Consider the following 7,263-nt stretch of genomic DNA (forward strand, 5'->3'; position numbering starts at 1 on the left):
TGTGCGTGGTTTTACGGTTTTTGTGCGTTTTTCGTCGGTAATTTAAACAATTAAGAAATGCGGTAGTTGACATTGGTCGCCAAATTGTCATATTTTGACAATTTGGCGACCAACGTCAGTTCGGAATATATTACCTTTTTATGTGTACTGTGGCATTGGTGTACCTTCGGGTAAAGGAGTTGGTGAAATGTAGCAAGATCTGCATTCTAGACTAGACAAATCAACTTTTTTTTTTGTTTAATTAATTTTGACGTTTTTAACTAATAAAACGCCAGTTTAACTAATAAAAGTTGAGAAAGAATTGTTATTTTAGACTAAGACAGCAAATGTAACCTAAAAGACTCAATAAAAAAAATTCAATTCAAATTCAAATTTCTTTTTGTCACAACGTTTCGTCCATGTATATTAGGGTGGGTCAAAAAAATCGATATTCATTTTTTTGATTTTGTACTCCGAAAAATCGATTGCTAGACACCTCTTGAATGAACATACCAATTATGAAATCTTTATATTAATGGGAAGGTCCTCGGGCTCGCAATTTTCCAATTTTACATCAAGCTTCTACTTAAAAAGAATCATTTTTGTATTAATTGACATTTCAGCAAATTTTACATATTCTTGTAGGGAATTGAACGCTCCACACAGATAAATTTTCCCAAAAACATGGCCAACATTATTTTTTGTGTTTATTCAATTTATAATTGCATTATTATATCAAAATAAGATAATTTTCATAAAATTCACCATTTTTAAGTAAATTTACACGAAAATTCATAAAAAAGAAGCAAAAAATGAAAAAAGCCGTTTTTTTACAATACGCCATAGGGTTTCTTTCATTTGACATTTGATAATACAATATTTATACATTCAATAGATTAAAAAAAAACAGTTGAACAGTCGTTATTATAAAAAATAAATAATGTAGGCATTAGAGTGACCGCAACTCCCATAGAAAAAAATTTTTGTCGAATTTTTTTTCGGGGGAACCCCATAAAATGTTTCGCCTTTGCAGATTTTTATATAGTCAAAATTTCAGCTCGATTGGATAACTCTAAATGGTGCCGACACTCGCTCAAAGTATCAAAAATCTCTGTTTTTTCACTGTTTTTCGAAGAAAATTAGCTCTACCTCCCAAACAAATCGGGATATTTTCACTTTTTATATATTAAATTAAAGGTAGTGTTGTTACACATAATTCAAATGCTAAATTTGTTTAGTTTTACTAAAAACGAAAAATATTGTCATCAATTTAAATTTTCAGTACTTACCTCAAAAAGAGCTGAAGTGCAAACTCGATTTAAAATTAAACTTTTTTTTACTGTTTTATTCTGCGGATTGGGATAGAATGGATGTTTCTCTATCTCTGGGCCCTCGGGTAGCAAAAGTATGAGGTATAGTCGTGGGGTGAAAGAGCTATTAACAATGAAACTTTCTATGTTATTGGATCGATGTAAGGCATCTGATAGAAATGCTTCTCGCATAATTATAGCTACAATAGAAGCACTAGGGCAAAATCCAATTGACTTTTCAAAATCTAACTTACATTCAACAAGAAAAAACTTTTGCTTGGTTTAATGCCCCAAGAGCTTATCTGGCTCCTGAACAAGATCTTGATCTTTTGCATAATTGCGTTGAATACCGCAAGATAGAAAAAGATATTTCAGAGAAGGCTCTTGCTAAATTCTCAAACCATTTATGGTATTTGAGTTCAGAGCTGGCAGGTCTGGCGTTCTTTGACCTAACTTTACGAGATGGCGAAAAATTAGAAACGGCCAACATAATTTTGAAAACCAGTGAAACGGAAACCAACAGAATAGTAAATCCAAAGCTACATACACATGAAGATGAACAATTTGTCACAGCAGGGTTAAAAAATATTGTGAACAAAGAAACATTGAACATTTTCAGCCGATTGAAATAGACACAAGTTTTCTCAAAGAACCTCCAAATCTTTGGCCCGAAAACCCGCATTTTAAAGAAGGCTTTAAAAAAGTGCAATAACTTAAAGTCGTAAATGACATGACAGAAAGAGGAGTCAAATTAATAACAGATTTTAATAACCTTTTAACTAAAGATGAGGAACAAAAACAATATGTACTTCAAGGTTCAAGTAGTCAGTGAGTGCCGAAAATTGTATCCTGATGCTTCCAAAACTACTTTGTAAATCTCTTGATTAAATTTTTTTAGTATTTACTTCATTAATTATGTATAAGAAATGTAACACGATGTTATTTTTTTTGTTTTTTAGGCTGTGTGTGAATTGCGTTAAATAGTTAACACTGTGTAAAATTTTTGACACTATTGAGGTGAACAAAAAAATTTCAGCTGTTAAAAATTTATTGGGCTCTGGGACCTGGTTAAATTTGAGTTAAATTTTTTTTTGCAGATGGTTTTGTTTTTTTTTTTTTTATTAAAAAGGAGTTTCATAGCAGAAAAGAGGCAGAGAAAAATATTAAACAATAAGCCATACAGCTGAAATTTTTTTGTTCACCTCAATAGTGTCAAAAATTTTACACGTTGTTAACTATTTAACGCAATTCACACACAGCCTTAGAATTCTGTTAAATGTTTCGTTTTTTTAAATAAAACAGTTTAAAAAAAGTTTCATTTTAAATCGAGTTTGCACTTCAGCTCTTTTTGAGGTAAGTATACTGAAAATTTAAATTGATGACAAAATTTTTGTTTTTTAGTAAAACTAAACAAATTTAGCATCTGAATTATGTGTAGCAACACTACCCTTAATTTAATATATAAAAAGTGAAAATAACCCGATCTGTTTGGGAGCTAGAGCTAATTTTCTTCGAAAAACAGTGAAAAAACAGAGATTTTTGATACTTTGAGCGAGTGTCGGCACCATTTAGAGTTATCCAATCGAGCTGAAATTTTGGCTATCTAAAAATCTGCAAAGGCGGAACATTTTATGGGGTTCCCCCGACCAAATTTCGAAAATCGATTTCTTGCGGTCACTCTAATATATACAATGTTGTTGATGACAGCCATCAAATGAAAATAAAATGGAGGCATGCACTCATCGAAAATCTTAAAGTAACTAGAGCCCTCTATAAAAGCTTCATGGAACTAACAGCACAAGCACTCCATATATATATGTATATTAGGTGTGTTTTTTATTACCACCGGTCTTAACTGGACAAAAAAAACGTCTCGGGGCTTAACCTGAAATCTTGGCAGCACTGTATATTGAATGTTCCGAAAACAGCAGACACAACAAAAATTTAGAGTTGTCATATTTTTCGCTTTAGTCATTTTCTTGTATTTTTCATGTATGTTTTACAAAGAGATACAAAAATGTATGCTAGCAAAACTATTTTAATACATTTTGTCCTTCCAAACGTGAGTTTTCACGTTTTTTAACAAATTCTAAACAATTTATGAAAAAATTAGTTTGGTAGCACAGATTTAAAACTCTTCAAAAAGTTAAGCCCAGAGAATTCTCCGGGCTAAACAACTAAGCCCAAGGGGCTAAGGTGTTGTTGTATTTAACATGTAAATTGCTTAGCCCAGACTGCGTTTTTTTTGTCCAGTTAAGACCGGTTGTAATAAAAAACACACCTATTATATCCTTTAAGACCATGGTATAAAAAGAGAAGGTATGATCCATAAACAAAAAATACCAAGACTGAAAAACTTTAGTACGTCTTACCCCCCAAAACCCTTTTGTGTACAATGTTGTCTGTCAATATATGTGAAAGCCACCACGTTGGTAAATGACGTTAACACGCACACATTTATAGGTTCACGACATTCACCACACATCCAACACGAACACAACGATAGGTTCACGACATTCGACACACCTCGCAGCTTGTAGGCAAACGTCAGTTGACCGCCGAGTTTCCCTTCTTGGTATTTTTTGTTTATGGTATGATCATTAGAAAAAACTCCCCTTCAAGCAAACAGGTCCGACCTCGGTCCGAATCCGCTCCGCCTGAGGCGGAGCTGAGTCCGACTTCGGATCAGAAACTGGTCCGAAGGCGGCTCAAATTAGTATGGAAATTATAATCACCGCGAAGTCGATTGGATATGTATTGGTGTGGTGAAAATCTCCATTCCGAGAAAACGGAGCCGAAGGCGGACCTGAGTCGGAGCAGCGAAAACCTACCAGAAAGAGGAATAAGAAAGGGATGATATTTCGCATTTGCGACCAAAAAAAGAACAAGATTTATTTTTTTTTTCACTGAAACTGTTTTATTTTTTATTTTATTTTGGCAAACGAAATTTTCACAATAAATACAATATAAAATACAATACATTTTTATAAAATACAATTCATTTTATTTCATTTGATGCTGCTGCTGTTGTTGGTGTTTTTTTAGATACCCAATCGCATGTTTCACCTTCTAGATTTTTCTTCATCATTAGAGATTACATCTACAACACAAGAAGAAACAACATTTTAACCCAAACACTTTGAGCGATATATAAAACATACCTTTTTTGTTTTCCATATTGTTTATAATTTAATAAAATTGTTTATAATTAATAAACTAACATTATACAAACAACGACACGAGACACGACGCGACCAAACACTTCAACAAAAAATAACAAAATGCCCTTCAAGCAAACAAGTCCGACGTCGGTCCGAATCCGCTCCGCCTGAGGCGGAGCTGAGTCCGACTTCGGATCAGAAACTGGTCCGAAGGCGGCTCAAATTAGTATGGAAATTATTATCACCGCGAAGTCGATTGCATATGTATTGGCGTGGTGAAAACCTCCATTCCGAGAAAACGGAGCCGAAGTCGGACTCGAGGCGGATCAGCGAAAACCTACCAGAAAGAGGAACAAAAAAGGGATGACGTTTCTCATTTGCGACCAAAAAAAGAACAAGATTTTTTTTTTTTTTTTTCACTGAAACTGGTTTTTTTTATTTAATTTTGGCAAACGAAATTTTCACAATATATACAATATAAAATATAATACATTTTTTTCATTTTATTTTATTTGTTGTTGCTGCTGTTGTTGGTGTTTCTTTAGATGCCCAATCGCATGTTTCACCTTCTGCCTTTTTCTTCATCATTAGAGATTACATCTTCAACACAAACAGAAACACATCACTTTAATCCAAACACTTTGAGCGATATATTTATACAACATTCCTTTTTTTGTTTCCATATTGTTAATAGTTTGATAATAATTGTTTATAATTATACTCATATTTTATTAACAACGACACGAGACACGACGCGACTAAACACTTCAACAAAAAATAACAAAATGACGCTTTTGCTCTTGTTGGCTATGTCTGTCTACTTTTTTTTCCTTTTCTCAGTTTTCACCACGATTCTCTTAGACTTTGTGTTCATACACAAAAAGTTGCAAGTGTGTGAGTGCAACCCCGCTTTTCTCGGTCGGAGGTCGGACTGTCTTTTCTGGACTCCGTTTTCTTGCTTGAAGGGTCGGTATCGAGAACTGTCAAAACTTGAAAATGGCTACTAAAGGTTTTGACAGCTGCCCATTGAAATTGTTGTAAACAAATTTGTCTTGGAAATTGTTGTTGCTTTTGACTTTGCGAAATTAAACGTCAAAAACTTATTACCCCATTTTGTAAGATAGCGGCTCTAATGATCATACCTTGTCTTTTTATACCATGTTCCTGTACTTCTTATTCTTAGGCCGTGTGTGAATTGCGTTAAATAGTTAACGCCGTGTAAAATTTTTGACACTATTGGGGTGAAGAAGCGGATTCGGACCGAGGTTGGACTTGTTTGCTTGAAGGGACGTCTTACCCAAAAACCGTTCGTTTACACTACCCTTCAAGCAAACAAGTCCGACCTCGGTCCGAATCCGCTCCACCTCAGGCGGAGCTGAGTCCGACTTCGGCTCAAAAACGGGTCCGAAGGCAGCTCAAATTAGTATGGAAATTATAATCACCGCGAAGCCGATTGCATATGTATAAGTGTGGTGAAAATCTCCACTCCAAGAAAATGGAGCCGAAGTCGTACCCGAGTCGGAGCTGCGAAAACAAAAACAAATATGACGCATTTGCGACCAAAAAAAGAACAATATATATTATTTTTTTTGTTGAATTTTTTTTATTTTGACAAACAAACTTTTATTTTAATCAGAATAAATACAATATAAAACTTTAAATACAATAAGTCTTTTAATTCATTTGTTGTTGCTGCTGGTTGTTGGTGTTGTGCAGAATTCTTTCATTTCGCTAATGATGTCGTCTCACGCCAAAATATTTTTTTTTCATTTTTCGTACTTCCACTTCTTGGTTGCACATTGAAAATCGCGACTTGCAAACACAATATTTTCATATTTCATTTTTAATAGTAAATTTTAAATATTTTTGTATTATTATTTAATATATTTTAAAAACAATTAACTATACAAGACACGACACGAGACACTTCACAAATGGAATAACAAAATGACTTTGTTTTTTTTGCCCTTGTCTTTAATACGTTCTTTTTTCCTTTACACTCTTTTTCACCACGCTTCTCCTTCGACTTTGTGTTCATGCACAAAAAGTTGCAAGTGTGTGAGTGCAACCCCGTTTTTCTCGGTCGGAGTGTCTTTTCTGAACTACGTTTTCTTGCTTGAAGGGTAGTTTACCGTGAATATAGCTGTGTTCACTGACACTGTGCTGGACTGTTCTGGCAGAAAAGTACAGCTTTTTGCTGTTCATTGAGTTTTTTTCTAAGGCTCAGAAACTGGTCCGAAGGCGGCTCAAATTAGTATGGAAATTATAATCACCGCGAAGTCGATTGCATATGTATTAGTGTGGTGAAAATCTCCATTCCGAGAAAACGGAGCCGAAGTCAGAACGAATGACGTCCGGCATTTTGACATCGATCGATACTCGAGTATCGAATATGTTTGACATTTCTAGCAAAACAAAAAACTCTGTTTATCTCTGTTCACTGAAAATGTTTTTTTTTTTAATTTTAATGTTTTTTTTAGCAAAAGAAATTACAATAAATACAATATTAAATCACATATTAAATAAAATAAATCTTTTTATTTGTTGTTGCTGCTGTTGTTTGTGCACTTTTGGATGTCCAGTATTCCCTCCACTTAGTGAATACACGGTGGATTCCTTTGTTGATATCTCCTACTAATTCGTTATTCTCTAGAAAGATATTGATTAAACAATGATCATGAGATATATTAATGTTATTAAATACATGCCGTCGATTCCCAGTCATTCGCATCACATCCGGGTGCATTGGTGCACAGTACACATAATAAGGTAATATATACCGAAAAATGTCAAAATTTGTTTGTCAAAAAATG

The 7,263-nt window shown here is 34.0% G+C and overlaps 1 long non-coding RNA gene across 1 annotated transcript; it reads right to left on the bottom strand.

Moving 5' to 3' along the window:
* Window positions 1-6,886: 6,886 nt before the first annotated feature.
* Window positions 6,887-7,204, bottom strand: LOC129914511 (uncharacterized). The gene is made up of 2 exons (XR_008772190.1): window positions 7,155-7,204; window positions 6,887-7,099 (listed from the first exon to the last, which is right to left on the bottom strand). It is a non-coding gene; the product is annotated as an uncharacterized LOC129914511 (long non-coding RNA).
* Between the last annotated feature and the right edge of the window lie 59 nt (window positions 7,205-7,263).

The sequence above is a fragment of the Episyrphus balteatus genome, chromosome 3 (assembly GCF_945859705.1).
Source record: "Episyrphus balteatus chromosome 3, idEpiBalt1.1, whole genome shotgun sequence".
Taxonomy (NCBI): domain Eukaryota; kingdom Metazoa; phylum Arthropoda; class Insecta; order Diptera; family Syrphidae; genus Episyrphus; species Episyrphus balteatus.